Genomic DNA, 24529 nt, shown 5'->3' with positions numbered 1-24529 from the left:
GGTAGCTCAGTTTGTAGGGTGTGAGACTTTTAATCTCCTGGTTGTGGGTTCTACGTTGATCTACGTTGGCAAGTTTCCTGCATTGCAGTGGGTTGGACTAGATGACCCTCAGGGTCCCTTCCAACTCTGAAATTCTATGAAACATATGCAGCAAATATGGGGATCTTCCCTCAGCAGAAGCAAACCAGGCACCCCCTGACCTCTGATCCCTCCTTGAAAGCGAGCGGAGCTGATTTTGCAAAGATCTGTCTTGAGAAAACAGGATTTGCTTTCCAATAACTGTGTATTTCTGTGTGTGTATCTGAAGAAGTGAGCATGCATACGAAAGCTCATACCTTGAACTAACTTAGTTGGTCTTTAAGGTGCTACTGGAAGGAATTTTTTTATTTTGTTTTTACTCTGGTAGACCAACACGGCTACCTATCTGTAACTGTGTATTTCTGTGTATTTCTGTGTATTTACTGGAAGGAATTTGTTTTGTTTTGACTATGGCAGACCAACACGGCTACCTATCTGTAACTGTGTATTTCTTGTGTGTTTATAGTTGCTGGGGTGGGGTGGTACTTCTATGTCGCAAGCTTGCTTTTGTGACATGCAGCTTTAAGCGTGTCCTGTTGTTTTTAAAGGATTGTGCGTTACCGTATTTTTCCTTCTATAACACGCAGATTTTTTCTTCTAAAAAGGAAGGGGAAATGTCTGTGCGTGTTATAGAGCGAATGTGTGGTCCCTGGAGCCGAAAAATCATGCAAAAATCAAATCGCGGCGCTGCACGCTGCACGGATAAGCGAAACCTGAAAAGAGGAAGCGGCTGCTTTCCTGCATTCTGCCTCAGGGTCTTACTGCCCACCCTCCTCTGTTTCGTTGCTGTGTTTGCTGAAACGGAACAAAGAGCAGGGAAAGCCCCTCCCCTCCAGGCAAGCTCCGGTGCTGCTGGGGGAGAGGGAGAGAGAGGGGGGAAGGGAGAGAGAGGGGGGAGGGGGAGGGAGAGAGGGGGGGAGGGCGAGAGAGGGGGAGGGAGGGAGGGGAGAGAGAGAGAGAGAGAGAGAGAGAGAGAGAGAGAGAGATGGCTGGCTTGGGTGGGGGGAAACTTTTGCCTTTCTTTCCTTCCTCCCGTTAAATCCCTCTCCTGCATTCTTAGCCAGCTGCTTCTCTGCACACCCCTCTAATGTCCCTTCTTTGTTTTTCCTTCGCTCCCCACTTAAAATGTGGTTACAAAGCATGGATCCACAGGGATCCTCAGGATCTTTGCATTGGGTCACCCCAAATTCACCATCAGATCACATAGCATGTCCATGGCTACAGCCTGCACCAAAAAAATCAGGCACCCACTGTTGCTTGGGGCTGCAGTGGTGCAAAAATGTGGTTTAAAAGCATGGATCCACAGGGATTCTCAGGATCCTTGCATTGGGTCACCCCAAATTCACCATCAGATCACATAGCATGTCCATGGCTACAGCCTGCACCAAAAAAATCACGCACCCACTGTTGCCTGGGGCTGCAATGGTGCAAAAATGTGGTTACAAAGCATGGATCCACAGGGATTCTCAGGATCTTTGCATTGGGTCACCCCAAATTCACCATCAGATCACATAGCATGTCCATGGCTACAGCCTGCCCCCCCAAAATCACGCACCCACTGTTGCCTGGGGCTGCAATGGTGCAAAAATGTGGTTAAAAAGCATGGATCCCCAGGGATTCTCAGGATCCTTGCATTGGGTCACCCCAAATTCACCATCAGATCACATAGCATGTCCATGGCTACAGCCTGCCCCCCCAAAATCACGCACCCACTGTTGCCTGGGGCTGCAATGGTGCAAAAATGTGGTTAAAAAGCATGGATCCACAGGAATTCTCAGGATTTTGGCATTGGGTCACCCCAAATTCACCATCAGATCACATAGCATGTCCATGGCTACAGCCTGCCCCCCCCCAAATCACATACCCACTGTTGCCTGGGGCTGCAATGGTGCAAAAACGTGGTTACAAACCATGGATCCACATGGATCCTCAGGATCTTTGCATTGGGTCAGCCCAAATTCACCATCAGAGCACATAGCATGTCCATGGCTACAGCCTGCCCCCAAAAAATCACGCACCCACTGTTGCCTGGGGCTGCAATGGTGCAAAAACGTGGTTACAAACCATGGATGCACAGGGATTCTCAGGATTTTTGCATTGGGTCAGCCCAAATTCACCATCAGATCACATGTCTGTGGCCACAGCATGAAGCACAAAAATGATACATCCACTGTTTCATTCAGAATGTTTTTTCCCTTGTTTTCCTCCTCTAAAAACGATGTGCGTGTTATGGTCAGGTGCGTGTTATAGAGCGAAAAATACGGTATATTGCGTGTGTCACGGTCTCTGTAAATCGCTTCTTTTGGCTGTGTGCCAGGATTCATAAATCAGCGGGCGGAAAAAGAAGTTTTTCTCCCTCTCTCATCATACTAGAACCCCTGGAAGACCAGCTGGACGCTGGGAGATCCAGAAGAGAGAAAAGGAAGTCCTTCACGCAGCACGTGGTGAGACTATGGAACTCCCACCCACAAGAAACGAAGATGGCCAGCAACTTGGATGGCTTTAAAGGAGGATGGGACAATTTCCCTTCTATCTCTACAGTTCTATGATTCCAAGCCAGTCCCTCCCTCACCCACCTCCCTGGTCCAGCTCTTGGAGCCTCCATAACAATAACAATAACAACAACAACAATAACAATAACAATAACATTATTTTTACCCCTCCCATCTGGCTGGTTTCCCCCAGCCACTCTGGGTGGCTTCCAGCAAAAGATTAAAGTCCACCACGACAAGCCACATCAAAAGTCACATGAATGCATATATTGGATACCTCTCTCTCTCTCTTTTAAAATATTTTTTTTATTAGTTTTCAACATATCATTTTCAAATAATTAAACATACTTTTACATCTTATACAATTTTGGACTTCCATCAATCACGTCTGAAAATTTTCCAATCTATTCACTTAAATATACTTGTCTTACTTTCACTAGTACTGTTAAATTTCATAACTAAAATCTCTCTCCTTTCTCTATTTTGCAATATTTCATATATTTCTCCTTACAAAACTTATATGGGATATGGGAGACCTCTCAACTTCCTCTGGACCATCACCCACCCACAGTTGGGTACCTGAGCTGTCATATCTCTGCGACGATAGTTCCCTATTTAATGGGAGGCTGCACTGAATTTTCACGGGATTGGATTTTCTCCCGGAAAAGGTGTCGTTTCAAGCGGTGCACAGGGGTTGAAGATCAGCACTCTGCTAAATTGAGCATTGGGAGGGTGGGGGCGACAGGAACCCTTTTGTTGGCAAAATCTCCACCTCTCTCTTACAGCACTTCACTTGCCAAGAGGAAGTTTGGGCTGCCGGTTGTCCCCTTAGAAGTGGGGAGGGGAAGCCTTTTTGCCCCTGAAAGATCATAAACATGAAGGGGGCCTGGAGAAGAAGGAGGAGGAGGAGGAGGAGGAGGAGGAGGAGGAGGAGGAGAAGAAGAAGAAGAAGAAGAAGAAGAAGAAGAAGAAGAGGAGGAGGAGGAGGAGGAGAAGGAGGAGGAGGAGGAGGAGGAGTTTGGATTTGATATCCCGTTTTTATCCCGTTTTGAATTTGATATCTCGTTTTTATCCACTGGATGGTTACGTGGGAGCCGGTTGAAGCTAAATCCTTCGAAGACAGAGGTCCTGTGGCTATTATTATTATTATTATTATTATTATTATTATTATCACTACTCGAAGGAGCCTCATAGAATCATAGAATCATAGAGTTGGAAGAGACCACAAGGGCCATCGAGTCCAACCCCCTGCCAAGCAGGAAACACCATCAGAGCACTCCTGACATATGGTTGTCAAGCTTCTGCTTAAAGACCTCCAAAGAAGGAGACTCCACCACACTCCTTGGCAGCAAATTCCACTGTCGAACAGCTCTTACTGTCAGGAAGTTCTTCCTAATGTTTAGGTGGAATCTTCTTTCTTGTAGTTTGGATCCATTGCTCCGTGTCTGCTTCTCTGGAGCAGCAGAAAACAACCTTTCTCCCTCCTCTATGTGACATCCTTTTATATATTTGAACATGGCTATCATATCACCCCTTAACCTCCTCTTCTCCAGGCTAAACATGCCCAGCTCCCTTAGCCGTTCCTCAGGGAGGAGTTCTCAAAGTGGCTAACAATCTCCTTTTCTCTTCCTCCCCCACAACAAGCACTCTGTGAGGTGAGTGGGGCTGAGAGACTTCACAGAAGTGTGACTAGCCCAAGGTCACCCAGCAGCTACATGTGGAGGGGTGGAGACGTGAACCCGGTTCACCAGATTATGAGTCCACCGCTCTTAACCACTACACCACGCTGGCACACTGAAGGGACAAGCTCAGGGTTTCCCATTAAAAATCCCCTTTGAGTAAGCGTGAAGTTGATCAACATTGCTCCCATTTCACAGATAGGTTAAGTGAGAATGCTTTAGAATCATAGAACTGTAGAGCTGGATGGTACCCTGAGGGTCATCTAGTCCAACCCCATAGAATGCAGGAATCTCAGCTGAAGGTTCCACCCAACTTCGGCTTAAAAGCCTCCAATGGAGGAGAATACACCGTCTCCCAATGGAGTCCATTCCACTGTTGAAAGGTTCTTATCATCAGACAGTTCTCCTGATGTTGAGTCGGAATCTCCTTTCTTGCAACTTGAAGCCATGGGTTTGAGGTCATACCCTCCAGAGCAGGAGAAAACAAGCTCGCTCCATCTTCCATGTGGCAGCCCTTCAGATATCATATCACCTCTCTGTCGCCTCTTTCCCAGGCTAAACATCCCTAGTTCCTTCAACCGCTCCTCATTAGGCTTGGTTTCCAGACCCTTGATCATCTTGGTTGCCCTCCTCTGCACACCTTCTAGCTTAGCAATCTCCTTCTCAAACTCAGGTGCCCAAAACTGGACACAAACACTACTCTGTTCGCCAAGGCTATTCCAGAAGTCAGTGGCAGAGATTTATTTGGACAAAGAAGGCTGATCGCCGAAGAGTGGATGCTTTTGAATTATGATGCTGGAGAAGACTCTTGAGAGTCCCATGGACTGCCAGAAGATCAAACCTCTCCATTCTGAAGGAAATCAGCCCTGAGTGCTCACTGGAAGGACAGATCCTGAAGCTGAGGCTCCAAGACTTTGGCCACCTCATGAGAAGAGAAGACTCCCTGGAAAAGACCCTGATGTTGGGAAAGATGGAGGGCACAGGGAGAAGGGGATGACAGAGGACGAGATGGTGGGACAGTGTTCTCGAAGCTACGAAGATAAGTCTGACCAAAGTGCGGGAGGCAGTGGAAGACAGGAGTGCCTGGCATGTTCTGGTCCATGGGGTCATGAAGAGTCGGACACGACTAAACAACTAAGCAACAACAACAAGTGCCAGCAGAAAGGTCCTCACCCCCCACCCCCCACCCTACTGGAGAACTGTGTCTCCTGCTCAGCCCTTGAAACAACCAAGGTGTACGTTAAGTTGCTCACCTGATGGCAGGGTTCTTGACAGCCTTGGATTCTTCAGCCCCTCCTAATCCCCACCATGCAAGATGGTTAGAGAAGGTTGAGGGAAATCTCAAAATACAGAGTTCTTGCCAGTTAGCTCCTTCCAGTCCAGAAGGAAAGGAAGAAGAGCCCTCTAGACATGGGCAGCCATCCCTTCCATGGGCAACAAGGGGTCTTGTGTGGTGTGGTTCTCCTGATGTTCCTCTGCTTCAGATTGCCAGCTGTGGCTCTCTCAAAACTCTGCAGCCAGCCCTCCTCCAAGCAAAGTGAAGGACCCAGGCAGCTATCCAGCTAGCCTTCGCCACTCCTGGGGAAGCCGAGGGGAGTGGGAAGGGGGCAGGCATAGAAAGGGGAGAGTCAGAAGCAGCTCCAAGGGCTGGATTGTTGTTGTTGCTCTGAAAAAGGTTCCAGTTGCTGGGAGTCTCTTAAAAGTTTCTTGGAAGAAGTGGACCATGCGGAGAGGGACAGGTATGGAGAGATGCGACCTCTGGTGGCTCAACTCCTGCAAGGCAGGCTGGCATCACGTTTCTTTTGCAGCAGGAACAAAATAAAACACTCTTCGTGGCCGTTTTGTGGTTCTTGCGGAGGCCGTTAGCACTTAATGGGGTGTGTGTTCTGTATCCTGAGAAATGTGGGAAACGGAATGCAGAGCAGGGTCTTTCCAATGGGTTTTACTTAGCCCAGCTAGTCTGTATTGTTGAATCCTATACAGTGGTGCAGATGACACAACCTTGATGGCAGAAAGTAAGGAGGAATTAAAGAAACTTTTAAGGAGGGTGAAAGAGGAGAGTGCAAAATATGGTCTGAAGCTCAACATCAAAAAAACAAAGATCCTGGCCACTGGGCCCATCACCTCCTGGCAAATTGAAGGGGAAAAAATGGAGGCAGTGAGAGATTTTACTTTCTTGGGCTCCATGATCACTGCAGATGGGGACAGCAGTCACCAAATTAAAAGACGCCTGCTTCTTGGGAGAAAAGCAATGACAAACCTAGACAGCATCTTAAAAAGCAGAGACATCACCTTGCCAACAAAGGTCCGTATAGTTAAAGCTATGGTTTTCCCCGTAGTGATGTATGGAAGTGAGAGCTGGACCATAAAGAAGGCCGAAGAATTGATGCTTTTGAATTATGGTGCTGGAGGAGACTCTTGAGAGTCCCATGGACTGCAAGAAGATCAAATATGCCTGGAAGCGAGATGAGCACCACACCCCATAGTTGCCTTTGACTGTACTTCCAGGGGTCCTTTGTTGCTTTTTAGATGTTTAGTCATGTCCGCCTCTTTGTGACCCCCTGGACCAGAGCACGCCAGGCACTCCTGTCTTCCACTGCCTCCCGCACTTTGGTCAAACTCAAGCTGGTAGGATCTGTCCTTCCAGTGAGCACTCAGGGCTGGTTTCCTTCCGAATGGAGAGGTTAGTTCTTCTTGCAATCCATGGGACTCTCCAGAGTCTCCTCCAGCACCATAATTCAAAAGCATCAATTCTTCGGCGATCAGCCTTCTTGATGGTCCAGCTCTCACTTCCATACATCACTACTGGGAAAACCATAGCCTTAACTATACGGACCTTTGTCGGCAAGGTGATGACTCTGCTTTTTAAGATGCTGTCTAGGTTTGTCATTGCTAATCCTGCAGCTGCATGGTATAACTCTAAATCAGGGAGTGTGAAGCCTCCTCTCTCTTTTTTATCTATTAACAGTTGGTATTTTGGTCTCGGTCCCCCCCCCCTTTCCATATAAATTTTGCCATTTCGTTCTTCCACTCTTGAAAATATTTCACCGCCCCCCAATATTGGTATAAAGCTAAAGGTAAAGGGATGCCTGACCATTAGGTCCTGTCGTGGCTGACTCTGGGGTTGCGGCGCTCATCTTGCTTTACTGGCCAAGGGAGCCAGCGTACAGCTTCTGGGTCATGTGGCCAGCAGGACTAAGCCACTTCTGGCGAACCAGAGCAGCGCAGGGAAACGCCGTTTACCTTCCCACCTATTTATCTACTTGCACTTTGATGTGCTTTCGAACTGCTAGGTTGGCAGGAGCAGGGACAGAGCAACGGGAGCTCACCCTGTCATGTGGATTTGAACCGCCAACCTTCTGATCGGCAAGTCCTAGGCTCTGTGGTTTAATCCACAGTGCCACCCACGTCCCTATTATCGGTACAGTTTGAAATAAAAAACTCATTTTGGGGAGTATGTTCATCTTAACCACCGAGATTCTATGTCATAGAGAGAGGTGTAGCTTGGTCCAAGTTTCCATATTTTTCTTTACCTCCTTCCATACTTTGACATAATTATCTTCGTATAGGTTAATACCCTTTGTTGATACCCAGATCCCTAAGTATTTTACCTTGTTCTTGATTTCTAAACCCGTCAACTGTTGGAGTTCTTTATTCTCTTCTGTATTTAGATTTTTAGTTAGTAGCTTATTTTTTTGATAATTTACCTTTAGGCCCGCCAATTTTTCATATGTATTAATTAATTCCAACGGCGCTGGGATGCTTTCTTTTTGGGTCTTTTGTTGTTACTATTAAATCGTCCACAAATGCTCTAACTTTATAGGATTTTTTTCCAGTTACAATTCCTTTTATTTTTTCTTCCTTTATTAGCTTTTGTAAAAGTATTTCTTAGCTTTTGCAAAAGTATTTCCGGAAATATCGTGCGCACACACGTATGGGCATGCGCTCCCCCGCCCTCCGGCCCGCCGGCAATTGGCGCTGGAGACACCGCCCCAAGGCGTGGTAAGTTTGCTGACCCCTGGTTATAAGTAATAGCATCATGATGATGAAGAAGGAACAGGGCATGCTCTTTTCACTGGAGAAATGTTGCATGCCTTGCCTAGAAGCCTGGGGGAAACCTCGCCTTGCTGCCCACCACCCATCGCCTTCCTTCTTCACAGCTCTGCTTCCCATCCTCCTCCCCCTGTCTCTACCTTCCCTGCCATGAAGGACAGAGATCAACAGATGGGCCAGTCCACTCATGAGGAAAGGGGCAGTGCCCACCTCGGGTGCCAGGATCCACAGGGGCATCAGATTCAGCCCCCAAGAAATGCATATTGGTGACTCGGAGGAGTTGCTGATATCACCCCCTCTTGATCCTAATGTAGGTTTTAACTCACCCCTTCTTCCCTGAGTAGGGGCTGGGTGGGGGCTGGAAAGCACCATTTTGTGGTTTGCCCCAGGGGCTCAAATGTCTTGGGCTCGTCCTGTCCACAAGGCTCTCCCTTCCCCCTTTTCCTTCATGGCCCCCGTCTTCTTTCTCCGCGCCCCTCCAACCCTCCAAGGGTCCCCATGTTCCAGGGACAGTCCTGGACTTACAGAAGCTCTCCCAGCTGATCTGACTTGATATCAGAATGTCCCACTTTTTCCAAGGACATCCCCATTTCCATCAGAGAAATGTTGGAGTTCTGCAACTCCTGAGTCATCGGGAGGTAGTCCTGTATAGGGAAGTTTTTTAAATGTTTAACGTGTTATGATGTTTTTATATATATTTCTGAGCCACCCAGAGTGGATGGTATACCCAGTCAAATAGGTTGGGTATTATGATTATTATTTACTATTTCTATTCCTATTGAATAGAAGATCCCTATTTTCATGGCAGAAATGTTGCAGGGTATATCCCCTAGGGTTTTGCATCTCTGCTCAGTTCCTGTTTGTGAGACATCCTTCTCTGTGCAGCTGCCCAAGGAAGCAGGTCAGTTGGAGGAGAGAGACAGAGAAAGGGGCAGGAGGAGGGGCAGGGAGACCCCAGGGGGAGGTGGGGGCCTACAATGTGAGAAATGCCCTTGTGCAAAGCCATGTTTGGAAAAGCAACCACAAAACCTGGATGGCAGCACTGACTGGCAGAGAGAGAGAGAGAGAGAGAGAGAGAGAGAGAGAGAGGGTCTGAGAGCCTGACCAAAAAAAAAAATACCCTCAACCCAGCAAACGTTTTCACACCATGAACCAACACAAAGGTTTCAAATGCTTGCATTTATTAAAAAGAAGAAGCTAAAGCATTTTTGCAGGCAAGCCAAATCCAGGCTCCAATCCTGAGCCCATTTACTAAGGAGTAGGTCCCACTGGCCACAGTGGGGCTTACTCCTGAATAGAGAGGCAGACAGGATGGCTCCCTCTTGACTCCTTCCCAGCATCGCCTTCAGCAGCATCAAGCAAAGCGGTTTCTTCCCCAGCAGAGATGGGGGGGGGTGCAGTCGAGGCAGCTGCACATCAGAGGAGAGCAGGGTGGTCTTCTTTTCACCAGAGGACTTGCACCCGAGATCTGCAGAGTTATCCCACTGTGAGAAGAGGAGACACTGTTAATATGGGTGTTGGTGGTGGTTCTGAAAACCCAGACCAGTGAAATATACTCCGAGTCAATAGTGGATTTCATGTTCTTTATTCAGCTCATAGTGGTGAGGAGGAATGGAAGTTGCCCCAGTATGTCTGCATTATTTACACAATGGGCCCCACGTGATTGGCAAATTCCGGGATACACCTGTAGGCCAATCAGGTTGCGGATTCACTTCCACCTGGAGTTGGATTGGGTGGCTCCTGCGGACCAATCAGACTGCTGCATTCTGGATCATATTGTTCTAGGACCAATCAGATTACTGCGTTCTGAATCCTATTGTTCTAGGAGCAATCAAACTGCTGCATTCTGAATCCTATTGTTCTAGGACCAATCAGACTGCTGCCTTTTGGATCCTATTCTACTCAGTACATAACAACCAGTGACTCCAACTGGGAGGCAGAAGAGCTGCTGTTGTCAGAGTTCAAATTGCACGAAGAAGAAGAAGAAGAAGAAGAAGAAGAAGAAGAAGAAGAAGAAGAGGAGGAGGAGGAGGAGTAGTAGTTTGGATTTGATATCCCGCTTTCTCACTACCCGAAGGAGTCTCAAAGCGGCTCACAATCTCCTTTCCCTTCCTCCCCCACAACACTCTGTGAGGTGAGTGAGGCTGAGAGACTTCAGAGAAGTGTGACTGGACCAAGGTCACCCAGCAGCTGCACGTGGAGGAGCAGAGAATCGAACCCAGTTCACCAGATTACAAGTCCACCGCTCTTCACCACTACACCACACTGGCTCAGAGGCTCAAAGGTTCTGTTTTGCAGAGGGTTGGACTAGATGTCCCCTTGGTGACTCCCAATGCTACACTTCTATTCTATGCGTGTAGGAGAGACCTCTGGGCATTTCATATATGCACTTTGGGGAATTTGAGTGGGGCTTGGCTGCCATACAGACATTTTTTTCCTATTGCGGTTCTTTTTCCTTCTTCTTTTTACAAACAACAACCCCAACAGAGGACACATTTGAGCAGATCCTTGTGTTTGTGTGTTGTTGTGCATTTAACTCTTTCCCTTCCAACTCTACAATTCTGTGATTCAATTACCACCTTCACAGGGACGTTTCACACAGGTTGCCTTTGCTATTTGAGGAGGGTCAGCGACTGAGCCCCCACCCTCTCACACCAGGAAGAGCTGTGCTTTGGGCCAATGGAGGCATTTTCCCCCAGGCTAAGGTAAGGTTACCAGATTTTTTTCAAAATATCCGGGGACACTTTAATTAATTAAATGCTACACGTTTGGGACGTTGATGCTGCAACGATGGCAGTGGCAGAGGAGTGGCCACCACCTGGACCTCAACCGCAACGTTTCCCCTCCCTCTGAGGCTTCTCCCCCCCCCTTTATTATTATATCAGAGCAGCCCCAATCCCATTCCTACCTATGTGCAAGCAGGAGGGGGCAGGGATCACTCAGCTGGGAAGGGAGGCTTACTGCCTAACTGAGAGATCCTCACCCCACTCCTGCTTGCACGCAAGTAGGAGTTGGGAGACTGCTCTGATAGGCAGTATAAAGCCTCCCTTCTCTGCTTAGTTGCTGGGGTCAGGGAAGGTGGGGGCAGCCCGGAAGCTGCATCTTGGAGCCCCTGCCCCACCATCCTATGGGGACTTCCCAGCAGCTCCTGAAGCCAGCCAGAGCCAACTGCTCCGGGCTGCTGAGACTGCTGCTGCTGCATTTCCCAGGGACGTTTGGGGTCATGAGACACCATTGACTAATTTTGGGGGAACAGCTAAGATTTGATTTAACTCACCGTTACGGCAACACACTCGGCCTCCTGTACATTTACCAATTGGCCTAGAGCACCATCTTACGCATCTCCCTCCGAGCTGTAGACATCTCCGATTAGGACATTGAGCTTGGGCTCGGGTGAAATCTGCAGGAGGAAAAAGAAGAATCATAGAATCATAGAATCCTAGAAGAGTTGGAAGAGACCACAAGGGCCATCGAGTCCAACCCCCTGCCAATCAGGAAACACCATCAGAGCACTCCTGACATATGGTTGTCAAGCCTCTGCTTAAAGACCTCCAAAGAAGGAGACTCCACCACACTCCTTGGCAGCAAATTCCACTGTCGAACAGCTCTTACTGTCAGGAAGTTCTTCCTAATGTTTAGGTGGAATCTTCTTTCTTGTAGTTTGGAGCCATTGCTCCGTGTCCGCTTCTCTGGAGCAGCAGAAAACAACCTTTCTCCCTCCTCTATGTGACATCCTTTTATATATTGGAACATGGCTATCATATCACCCCTTAACCTCCTCTTCTCCAGGCTAAACATGCCCAGCTCCCTTAGCCGTTCCTCATAAGGCATCGTTTCCAGGCCTTTGACCATTTTGGTTGCCCTCCTCTGGACACGTTCCAGTTTGTCAGTGTCCTTCTTGAACTGTGGTGCCCAGAACTGGACACAGTACTCCAGGTGAGGTCTGACCAGAGCAGAATACAGTGGCACTATTACTTCCCTTGATCTAGATGCAATACTCCTATTGATGCAGCCCAGAATTGCATTGGCTTTTTTAGCTGCCGCGTCACACTGTTGGCTCATGTCAAGTTTGTGGTCAACCAAGACTCCTAGATTCTTTTCACATGTACTGCTCTCAAGCCAGGACTTTGAAGGCTTTCTCTTGCAGGACTCACCTTCTACACCTTCTACAACTTCTTCTTTCACAATGGCCCTTCTGTTGCCTCCTTGCACCTCCAGGACAGGGTCTGAGCCAAGGTGGTTGGGAAGGCTGTGTCAGAGTCACTGGCTTCCCTAGGCAGCCACTGGCAAACTGGGAGAGAGAAGCCCCCTTGCCCAGGAAACTGTCCCGTTCTTTTACCCACCGCAAAGCTGAGTGTGCTGAAGTGCATTATTACAGATTTGAAAGGAAGAGCTTCCGTGGAGCACATAAATGAGGTACGGTAATAAGAAGAAACTGACTGGTGGATCTGGCCAAAGGGGGCCCATCCAGTCCAGCATCCTCTTCTCACAGTGTCCAACCAGAAGCCCCATTTGGGAAACTCTCCATGAGGACAGAGGAGCAAGATCCCACCTCTTTGGGAGTCACAGCAAGTGGTGCTCAGAGTCAGGTTTAAAAGGAATAAAGCTGAGAGCTGTGGAGCTGCTCAGAGAAAAAGCATGTGAGAAGAAGGCCATACCTGGAGCCAGCAGCATCAAGAAGAGGACAGCAACAGAGAGGAGGCAGAAGATCTTCATGGCTGGAGGTTGGTGGGAATCCTGGAGGTACCAGAAGCCAAGTGGAAGAGCAATTGCCAGGGGAAGGAAAGCTGCCTCTACTTATAGGTGGCTGATGAAACCTTGTGGGATGCCAACCGTTGTTTGCAGGATGGATGTGGCAAGCTCTGAGCTTCATGTGCCAAGGACCAGCCAAAGACCACAGAATCATAGACTTCTAGAGCTTCAGCTTTGGAAGTTACGCCAAGAGTCATGTAGTCCAACCCCTGAAATGCATTAAACCCTGGGCAGGTGAGACCCCTCAGGTGAGCTCTTTCTTCCCATCATCTGAGTGACACCTAAGTCACCAGGTTTGGTTCAGGTGATGCTCTCCTCCCCCTCCCTCCCTGCTTCCATCCCATCATATCACCATGGGCTCAGTTCCAATATTCTCTACAAGCCAATCCTTCTAGTGGATTGCACACAGTGGAGTATAAATATCTGTTTAGGGAAAAACAAAATAAAAAAATTCCTTCCAGTAGCACCTTAAAGACCAACTAAGCTAGTTCTTGGTATGAGCTTTCGTGTGCATGCACACTTCTTCAGATACACTGAAACAGAAGTCACCAGACCCTTCTATATAGTGAGAAGATGGGGAGGGGTATTACTCAGAAGGGTGGTGGGATTGGGTGATTGGCAGATAGCTGTGATGAGCCTGTTGACGACTCTTAACGACTGCAATAGGTCTTACAGGAAAAAGCAAGGGGTGAGAAGGTGAAAAATGGCTTTGTCATGTATAATGAGATAAGAATCCAATGTCTTTGTTCAGACCAGGTCTCTCCATGGTTTTAAGTTTGGTAATGAGTTGCAATTCAGCAGCTTCTCTTTCCAGTCTATTTCTGAAATTCCTTTGTAATAGAACAGCTACTTTGAGATCTTGTATAGAATGTCCTGGGAGATTGAAGTGTTCTCCTACTGGTTTCTCTGTCTTGTGATTCCTGATGTCAGATTTATGTCCGCTTATTCTTTGGCGTAAGGTTTGGCCTGTTTGTCCAATATAGAGAGCTGAAGGACACTGTTGGCATTTGATGGCAAATGCTTAGGGCATTTGATGGCATTTGATGGCAAATGCTTAGGGCATCTGTTTAGGGCATTGCCTAAAAAGAAGTGGGTGACACCTGACCCACAGACACCTGAGAAGGGTGTGATTTTGAAGTCCACCCCCTCTCACACCAACCCACATTCATCCTGCATTGATTTAGAAAGTCTCTGCAGAGCTTCTTCCTCGTGGAGTTTTGCCCTCAATGTCTTGCTTCTCAGCTCCTCCTGACAGGTCCTTTGAGCCAGCCAACCTCTGCCTTTCACCTTCCCAGACAAGTAATAAACAGAGGAGTCACAGCATGAGTAGCCCAGAATAGAATCAGAGCTAAGAAAGGTACAACCCAAATGTGCTCTTGGGGGAGGAAAAAAGTCAAGGGAGTGGTGCCCCCACTTTCATGCCAAGCCTGAAGAGAAACCCAAAGGGAGTTGTCCTTTGGGACTGCACAATGGCAGCCAGCAATGTTTAGGGCCATTAACCCCAGAGCTAGAAAAAACCCATAGATACAAAACATTTAAAAGGCTGTACTCAGAAGGAGTCCTTGCTTCAGATAAGGAGCAAGCAGAGGAATAAAAGCCGGTGAGGACCGTTTGGACATGAGGGCAGGTGGAGATGCTAGGAGGTTTCCCCACTTCCCATTCCAACACCCCAGGAATCCTCAGCCTGAAGTTGGCATCTTGTGCCTCTATGGTCTTAGAATCATAGAATCCTAGAATCCTAGAAGAGTTGGAAGAGACCACAAGGGCCATCGAGTCCAACCCCCTGCCAAGCAGGAAACACCATCAGAGCACTCCTGACATATGGTTGTCAAGCCTCTGCTTAAAGACCTCCAAAGAAGGAGACTCCACCACACTCCTGGGCAGCAAATTCCACTGTGAAACAGCTCTTACTGTCAGGAAGTTCTTCCTAATGTTTAGGTGGAATCTTCTTTCTTGTAGCTTGGAGCCATTGCTCCGTGTCCGCTTCTCTGGAGCAGCAGAAAACAACCTTTCTCCCTCCTCTATGTGACATCCTTTTATATATTGGAACATGGCTATCATATCACCCCTTAACCTCCTCTTCTCCAGGCTAAACATGCCCAGCTCCCTTAGCCGTTCCTCATAAGGCATCGTTTCCAGGCCTTTGACCATTTTGGTTGCCCTCCTCTGGACACGTTCCAGTTTGTCAGTGTCCTTCTTGAACTGTGGTGCCCAGAACTGGACACAGTACTCCAGGTGAGGTCTGACCAGAGCAGAATACAGTGGCACTATTACTTCCCTTGATCTAGATGCTAGACTCCTATTGATGCAGCCCAGAATTGCATTGGCTTTTTTAGCTGCCGCGTCACACTGTTGGCTCTTACAGGAGGTCTTCCTTAGCAGGCGATGTGTTCGACTTTAACATGAGGTCAGCCAGCTCTGCTGGATCTGGGGAGCCTCCTGCTCATTCTATGGAGTGGAGCCCTGGACCTCTGCCCCAAATCCAACCCTGATGGCCTCTCTCCTCTTGCTTGCAAGTGAGTTGGCATCCTGCTCCACATCAGCAACCTGTGGGGTGTTGACACCTGGGGGATTTGGCCAAAAGGTGATTCATATTGAGGGTGCCTTCAGTTCCTTATCCTTCCAGCGGAGGGTTAGAATCTAAGAAAGGAGGGCGGAACTGGTCAGACAAGTTTTTGTGTAAGGCAATGACTCTGGCCGGCAACTAGAGTGTCCTCATGAGCATCTCAAAAGAACGAGTCAGGTTGCAAGAGCGGCAACTGAGTGAAGGGGTCCTTCTGACTAATGGGTGGGCCTTTCCTCCACCCCCAGCCCCTAGCTGCCTAGTGTTGCCCCCTCTGCAGAACTCTTGCTGAGGAGACACACGACAAAAGGCCTCAGGTGATGAATCCTAAGCTGTGACTGAGAAGGAGGGAGGTTTTTTGGGGTGTGTGCAATGAAGCCCTGCATTTTATGCTCAGGCTGCCTATATGTGTAAATAACACCAGATATCCTAAAGACAGCACAGCCTCCGCTGACCTTCATTCCAAGGAAACTGAACTCTGGGCAAGCACGGGAACTCATGGATTTTCTCACCACTCAGGGAGTTGAGTGCTGCGTAACAATATTTCAAAGGAACTTGAAATGTTCCCTGAATCTGTTTGCATGGAAAGGGATCTCTGTGGCATTGCTGCTCCCCACTCCCACCCACTGTCCCCCCAATATCGCCTTCTGATCTGGGATAATTCCCAAGTTCACTGGGCTGCACCTGGCAGTTGCTTCACCCAACTTGGCTGCCTGTGGGCATCCGATGGAGCAACGCTTGTCCGTTAACTTGAAGCAAGACCAGGTGGGGAAATGGGACTTAGCCCTGTGACCACAGGTTCCCCACCTTGCCTGCTGGGTTTGAACTTCAGGCTCTTGGGAAAGGATGCTGAGGACATCTCATGGGGCCCATCTCTGTGGAGATTGCAAAAGACCAGCAACTGCCTGCTAAATGTTACAGGCACAGCCCAGACCAACAGCTCACGACTGGCACTGATATTTCTCTCCCCTCCCCAAAATAAAATATGAAATATCTCTGTGTTGTCCCCTTCCTCCTGTTCCTGGGAGCCAATGTGGGGACTTCCCAGTGTTGAGGGGGACCTCCAGCACCCCTTGCCCCACAAGCCAGAAGGGCCACCGGCCAGGAGTAATGAGAGATGCAGTCCACAAATATCTGACAGTCCCAACACTAGCTGCCCTTCAAGTAAAATGGGGAGGGAACAGCAAGAAATGGTCTGCACCCAAAATAGAGCAAAAAGGGGAAGGGGAGACATCTCAAGATTCTGGATAAAGTCATAGCTATGCCTGTGGATTTATCCATGACCAAACCCCTGGGTGTGGCTGCCCCAAACTGCCCCACAGATATTCTCACGCTCTTTTGGATCTTTTTACAGGCAAGTAGCATATGAATGCAAAATCTCCTCTCACCTTTGGCCTCACATGGTCTTGCAGGCTGGGGGCGATGGGAATTGTAGTCCCAAACATTTGGAGAGCACCAGGTTTCTGAAGACTGTGTTTGACCCAGATGTGAGCTGTGACCTGTGTCCAGATCTCCCGTCTTCTGACTTTGGTCCCCATCCCTACAAAGACTTCAAGACTATCATTCTCACTCTCTGCCTTTGTGGACATTTCTCTGCTTCCTTGTCTTCTGCAGAAACTGGTGGAGACCCTGTGTTGGGAAGGCCTGTGGGCTGTGCTCATCCTCCCCTCCCCCCGCAAGATTTCCAAAGACCCCTGAAGGTGTCACAACCCCCCAGTGACCTAGAAACACGGAGAAGCTCCCCACCTCCACTCCACCCTGGAGTCTCCGACATGCAGCCTAGAAGCTCTTCCACCTGGTCTCTTGGCTGCCTTCTCCCTCCTGCTCCCAGGAGCACCAGGTAAGGTGGAGAGGGAGACTCTCCTTAGAGTTAACGGGCTAGGGTAAGTGGTAGCCAGGGTGGTGCCTTCCAGATGTTGATGGGGACCCCCAGCTCCCTTCCGCCCCACAAGCCAGAAGGGCTAGCAGCCAGGAATGATGGGAGATTAAGTCCAGCTATGCCCATAGGATGATGGGGAGATAATAGCAAGGAATGGCCAGCACCCGAAGAAAGGAAGAATACTTGATGCTTGATGTAATTTTATTGAACAACAAAACCCTTTGGCCGATATAAATATAGGCCTTCACCAGGCATCCAAATTCAGTGTTCAAACAAAGTGCAAGAATCTTGCATAAGAAAATATTTCTTTCCCTGACTTTGCTATCAGTTGACATCCCTGATCTATCAAATATGAAAAGGAATATGCAGGAACACCCCAAGTTGCTATGAAATCAAACTGTTGCTCTTTCTTGACTGTTGCTGGAGTTCTCTGTGGGGTTGCTCAGGAGTGGTGGTGGGAAATGGAGTCAGTTCAAATTGCAGGACAGCCTACCAAATTTGTACTTTCTGGACAATACCAAGTTAAACTTCCAAATCTGCTGTAATCTGAATTTTGCAATGCAGTTCTCCAGTCAAGTAATGTAGACCAAGGAAATACCTGCATATTTGGAAAAAAATTGCAAAAAAATGCTAATTAGTTTTCAGGAGAATGTTTCTGTATTTTAAGGCAGTTTGGGAAAATGAAACTGTGGAAAATTGAAACTGACCAAATTGCCCACCCACCCCTCCCCTTTTAGCTGCTGTTTTCAGATTGCTCTGTATTTTAATGTGTGGACCAATGTTGCTTTGATGCTTTGAGCAAATCCTTTGTGGAATGGAAGAAGTAGGGCATGCATTTTAGAATTGAAATGATTAGATCTGAAACATCATTTCCTGTGGGAGTGGGTGGGTGGCAGATTTTCTAAGGGGAACTTTATAAAAAAAAAATGAAGTTTCTCCAAGTCCCTCCAAGTCCACATCTGGTATTCCAAAACATCTGGAGGGGAACAGGTCTAAAAAAGAGTGATGCGCCAGCTATTTGGTTTCCCCGTTCCCTCTGGCAGGAGCTCCAATGGCTGTTGACAGCATCGTCTCTCCCTCTAAGAACTTGCAACAAAGGGGAGCCACCACCGCTCAGATCCTCAAGCTCACCTTGACTTCAGCTCCCATCTGATGGCCTTTTCCATCAAGATCGCCAGCAGGGAACCCAGAACGAGAATGGAGTTGCTGCAGCTCACCTTGAACTCCAGGGCAAAACATCCCTTGACGTGAATGGCTCCAGAGAAACCCTTTGCCCTGGGAGTGTTTTGTCGGATGCTGACACTCTGCCCTCCAGAATGCCAAAACTACCAAGCAGCGAGATCAGTGGGGCAGGTTGCGTGTGGGGAAAATGTGGAGGAGATCCAGGGGTTTCCTGATGGGAGGTAAGGTGGATTTAAATAGGAGTGCAATGGAGACATGACGGGAAGCTGAGTGTCGGGAGATTCAGGAGAGATAAAACCAAGGGCTTTTTTCGTGCAGCTTGCAGTGAAACTATGGAACTCCCTTGCCCAGGAGGCAGGGATGACCACCGACTCGGATGCCCTGAAATGCAGACCAGGGGCTGCTGGCCATGAGGGAGATGCTCTGCCTCTGCAGTGAGTGGACACAATGCTTCTTAATGCCGGTTCCTGGGAATCCCATGTGATCCATGGCCATTGGTAGCCATGGACAGCCTTCTCCCCCAAGGACCTGTATCTCCTCCCTTATCTTTATTGTAGGCTGAATGCACTTTGGAAAATGCATTCTTTGAGGACAGTCAGTGGTGCCATCCAGGTTTTGTGGTTGTTTTTGCAAACATGGCTTTGCACAAGAGCATTTCTCAAATTGTGGGCCCACCCCTCTTGCCCACCCCACCCCCTGCTTCTCCTTGTGCCTCTTTCCCCATATCTCCTCTCCAACTGCCGTGCTTCCTTGGGCAGTTGCACACAGAGGGACGGGATGTTTCCTAAGGAGGACTTGACCAGGGCAGAGAAAGTGGGGAGGAGGTGGAGAAAGAAGAAGCAGATTTCACCAGAGCCCAATGAGATAATTGGAGATGTCAACGTCTTAGGGGGGGAGATGCCAAAAATGGTGTGGGAGGCCTTGTTTTTTGGGTTCAATTGGCCTATTATGTTGCCATTGAGTTATAAATGCAAACATTGGAAAAATCTGTTGTGAAAATGTGTGTGGGGAGGGGGGATTTTGGGGGTCAGACTCTACTATCCAATGTGTCACACATACAAACACACAAACTCAGAGTCACCATTGTTAGTCCTCAACATTATCTGCAGAACTCCAGGCTCCTCATCCTTGTCTTCTTAAGGAAGGGGGTCTGATGGAGTTCCAAAGCCTCATTTTCATCCAAGACAGGTGAGGCCCCTCAGGTGGGCTCCTCCTCCCCATCATCTGAGTGACACTCACCTAAGCCACCAGGTTTGGTTCAGGTGATGCTCTCCTTCCCCTCCCTCCCCGCTTCCATCCCATCATACCACAAGGGCTCAATTCCAATATCCCCCACAAGCCAATGCTTTTTCTGGGTTACTCACGGTGGAGTTTAGGATGCTGACCAAAGGGAAGTGGGAATTGCACTATGGCAACTAGCAATAAATGCCTCTGTTAGCTCCTGAGCCAGGAAATGTCCACAGCTGGAAAATATTTTAAAGTCTGCACACAGAAGCAATTGGTGCTTCAGATAAGAAGCAAGCAAACGGCAAGTGAGCCCCTCAAAATGTGGTTGAGCCAGCCCTGCTGGATCTGGGGTTCCTCCTCCTCTTTTTGCTAAGTGAAGTCCTGGACCTCTGCCCCCAATCCAACCCTGATGCCAGCTCCCCTCTCCTCTCCTCTTGCTTGCAAGTGAGTTGGCATCCTGCTCCACATCCGCAACCTGTGAGGTGTTGACACCTGGAGGCTCAGGCAAAAAGCTTGCTCATCTTGCTGTGGATCAGGGAGTGCCCTTCATCTCTTCCAATTCTTGGGGTCCTGATTCCAGGGAGGGTTAGAATCTCAAAGAGGAGTTTGCTGAGCTGGTCAGCCAAATTTCTTTGCAGGATTTGGACCTTTGCTGGCCACTGGAGTGTCCTCATCAGGATCTCAAAAAAATAAGGCAGGTGGGAAGAGCTGTAACTAAGAGGGATCCTGCAGGCTAATAGGTGAGCATATCCCTGGTTTCCACCTCCATATAGGTTCAAAAGAAAGGTATGGAGAGGATCCACGAGTGAAGTTCATGCCCCCCGGGTCCTGGGGGGGAGTTTACAAAAATAATTACCCTCTTTCATCTTTGTTTAGTTCTTCACCAATGGTCTCCACTATCGTTGGAGCTGTGCCATTAAGGCAACCGGAAACCGGAAGCCGTCAATTAGATTTCTATACAACCCTTCATTTGAGGACCACAGCACAGTTTAAAATACAAAAACATCCATATACATACCATATTAAGAAAGCAAACAGTAACACCCACACATAGTGTAAAAGACCAGAGATTTTTTTCATTATTCTAAGGCTGGAAGAAGAGGAATGTATTTGCCTGGCACCAGTGTGCTTCCCAGGGAAAAGCAATCCACAAACAGGGAGCCACCACAGAAAAGACCTCGTTTCATAGTGCAGCCCTCTTGACCTCTTGCGAAGGAGGCACGTGAAGAAGGGCTTCTGATGATGATCTCTAGGTCAAGGTCAGTTCATATGGGGAGAGGCCATCCTTTAGATATTGTGGTCCTGAGCCCATGTGGAGTGTGAGAGCTGAGTTGGAAGCAGCCTGGAAGCTGGATACACAGATTCCTGTTTGCTGTGCAGGGCATCCAAAGCTGTGAGGAACTGAGAAGGATGATTTGGGGGGTGTTAATGCTGTGAACCCATCCATTTTCTGCTCAAGCTCTCTCTATATGGTCAAAAAAAAAATATCTATATCTCCACTCACCTTCAAGGAAACCAAACTCCGGGCAAACACTGAAACCCCTGGGTTTTCTCCATGCTCAGCAATTTGGGTGCAGTGTAACAATATTTTCAAGGAATCCTCACATGTGTTATTTGCCCATTTTCTCCAGCTCCATCCCTGAATCTGTTTGCATGGAAAGGGATGTCTTTGGCATTGCTGCTCCCCATTCCCACCATTTCACACACCCCAATATCACCTTCTGATCTGGGCTAATTCCAAATTTCCCTGGGCTGCTTCTGGCAGTTGCTTGACCCAACTCTGCTGCCTGTGGGCATCCGATGGAGCAATGCTTGTCTGTCAACTTGAAGCAAGACCAGGTGGGGAAATGGGACTTAGCCCTGTGATGGCAGGTTCCCCACCTTGCCTGCTGGGTTTGAACTTCAGGCTCTTGGGAAAGGAGGCTGAAGACATCCCCTGGGGCCCATCTCTGTGGAGATTGCAAAAGACCAGCAACTGCCTGCTAAACATCACTGGGCTCAGACCAACATCTCACAGCAAGCACCAATCCTTCTCTCACCTCCCCAAAATAAGATATAAAATATCTCTCTGTTGTCCCCTTCCTCCTGTTCCTGGGAGCCAATGTGGGGACCTGCCAATGTTGAGGGGGACCTGCAGCTCCCCCTGCCCCGCAAGCCAGAAGGGCCACCGGCCAGGAGTAATGGGAGATGCAGTCCACAAATATCTGATGGTCCCTACACTAGCTGCCCCTCGAGTAAAGTGTGGAGGGAACAGCAAGGAATGATCAGCCCCCCAAATAGAGCATGAAGGGGAAGGGGAGACATCTCAAGATTCTGGATATGGATTTGTGGAGGAGCTTGTGGCCTTTCCTTCACTGGAGCTGGGTGGGATGGCCATCTGTCATTGAAGCTTTAGTTGAGTTTCCTGCATTGAAGGGGCTTGAACGGGATGACCCTCAGGGTCCCTCCTCACTCCACAATTTTATGATTTATCCATGAATGTAGAAGGGTCTAAGATGATGATCTCAGGATCCAGGTCTGTACACATGGGGAGAGGTGGCATTGGAGGTAAAGAGCTCCTGAGCCAGTTTGAGAGTTTTGGAGGAAGAAGGTTGGACGCGAGAGGCACAGAGATGGGCTTGCTGTGTACCAAATCCAAAGCTCTGACTGAGGAGGATTTTTTGAGGCGTGTGTATGTTAATGCTTTGAAGCCCTGCATTTTATGCTCAGACTGTCTATATGTGTAAATAACATGAGATATCCAAAGACATCACAGCCTCCACTGACCTTCATTCCAAGGAAACTCTGGGCAAGCACAGAAATGCGTGGATTTTTCCCCAACTCAGAGATTTGGCTGCTGCGTAACAATAGTTTCAAGGAACCTGAAATGTTCTTTTTTGCCCCCTTTCTCCATCCCTGAATCTGTTTGCATGGCAAGGGATGTCTTTGGCATTGCTGCTCCCCAATCCCATGCACTGTCCCCCAATATCACCTTCTGATCTGGGCTCATTCCCAAGTTCACTGTGCTGAATCTGGCAGTTGCTTCACCCAACTTTGCTGCCTGTGGGCATCCGATGAAGCAACGCTTGTTCGTTAACTTGAAGCAAGACCAGGTGGGGAAATGGGACTTAGCCTTGTGACCACAGGTTCCCCACCTTGACCGCTGGGTTTGAACTTTGGGCTCTTGGGAAAGGATGCTGAAGACATCTCATGGGGCCCATCTCTGTGGAGATTGCAAAAGACCTGCAACTGCCTGCTAAATGTTACAGGCACAGCCCAGACCAACAGCTGACGACTGGCACCGATACTTCTCCCCTTTCTCCAAAATTAAATAGAAAAGCCTTGTCCTCACTTTGGGTGCCCACTTTTTGTAATTCCCCCATATATTTACAACAATGCACAGAATTTTAAACCAGTGTCAGCCAGAACTGTTGAAACAAAGCACTGAGAAAGCAACATAAATACCATATAAGCAGTACAACACACACACAAAACAAAACAAATTCCTTCCAGTAGCACCTTAAAGACCAACTAAGTCAGTTCTTGATATGAGCTTTCGTGTGCATGCACACTTCTTCAGATACACACAGTGTGTATTTCGTGTGCATTGCACACGAAAGCTCATACCAAGAACTGACTTAGTTGGTCTTTAAGGTGCTACTGGAAGGAATTTGTTTTGTTTTGACTATGGCAGACCAACACGGCTACCTATCTGTAACACACACACAAACACACACACACACACACACACAAACACACACAGCAGGCCAGTGCTCAAAGAGTGTCCATGGAAAGAGAAGCTTAAGGCTGCCTTTCCTTTAGAAACATGGATCTGGAGAGCATGGAAGGGCAACAGAACAGTTTGGTGCTGGACCGATGGGGTTGTATCCAAGGCCACAGATGTCCAGTTGTGGATGGAAATCCCAGCTCTTCTCCCCTGCAGACCCCACCCATTGCATCCTCAAAATCCTTTCCAAAGTATTGGGTGATGTGGGATAATAGCCTCCAGATCAGGTTTGGGTGGTGCCCAGGGAGAGGATGCAGAACTCAGTTGGTGAAGTTGGGGACAACACCTCCATCAGGGCTGGACTATTTCCCCAAAAAATGTTTTGTACCTCAGCTGCATGTACTTTCTGCAACTATGCATGATTTGGAACACAGCTGTCCTTCCAAGTGTTCTCCTTCCATGAATTCCACAAGGCAGTTCAATCAAGCAGTGTGCACCAAAACGCATAAAGTGGTGTAATATGTATCCATATGGGTGAAAATAGCATGCAAAAATGGGGGGGGGAGGCCCCATGCTGAATGGCTGCCCAGCCAGTGTTTGGGGGATGCACCTGCCAGGAGCAGCCATGGCCAGGCAGGCTCCCCCCTTGGTGTGGGCAGGTGAGGAGGGAGCACAGCATGGCCCTGTGAACCCTCGGTGCCCCATGCCTACCCAGCAACGATGGCGTCTAGAGGTGGGCTAGCGGGAAGTGTTTTGTTCACCCTCTGCACCCAGGCCCTGGTCCCACCTGCAGAGCACCCACCCCCAGGGGAAATCAAAAGATGCCATGCCACTGTGAGCAGAGAGCAAAACACAAGCCAAAATATTCACTTTCTGAGTTGTTCAACGGTGGAACGGAGCCCTTCAGAAGGTGTCAGA

General features: G+C 48.5%; 1 protein-coding gene and 1 long non-coding RNA gene across 2 annotated transcripts in view; both read right to left on the bottom strand.

Moving 5' to 3' along the window:
• The window catches only part of SCARA5 (scavenger receptor class A member 5), a 112474-nt gene extending 106530 nt beyond the window's left edge, over positions 1-5944 (bottom strand). The window contains exon 1 of the mRNA XM_081854825.1: positions 5503-5944. The gene's annotated coding sequence lies outside the window, so the exon portion shown is untranslated. The remainder of the gene's footprint in view (positions 1-5502) is intronic.
• Positions 5945-9580: 3636 nt separating this feature from the next.
• Positions 9581-13062, bottom strand: LOC309338085. Its single transcript, XR_014154684.1, has 3 exons — positions 12961-13062; positions 11580-11702; positions 9581-9770 (listed from the first exon to the last, which is right to left on the bottom strand). It is a non-coding gene; the product is annotated as an uncharacterized lncRNA (long non-coding RNA).
• Between the last annotated feature and the right edge of the window lie 11467 nt (positions 13063-24529).

The sequence above is a fragment of the Podarcis erhardii genome (genome assembly GCF_964252035.2).
Source record: "Podarcis erhardii genome assembly, chromosome: 3".
NCBI classification, from domain to species: Eukaryota; Metazoa; Chordata; class Lepidosauria; order Squamata; family Lacertidae; genus Podarcis; species Podarcis erhardii.
This window is presented reverse-complemented; position numbering and strand designations above follow the sequence as displayed.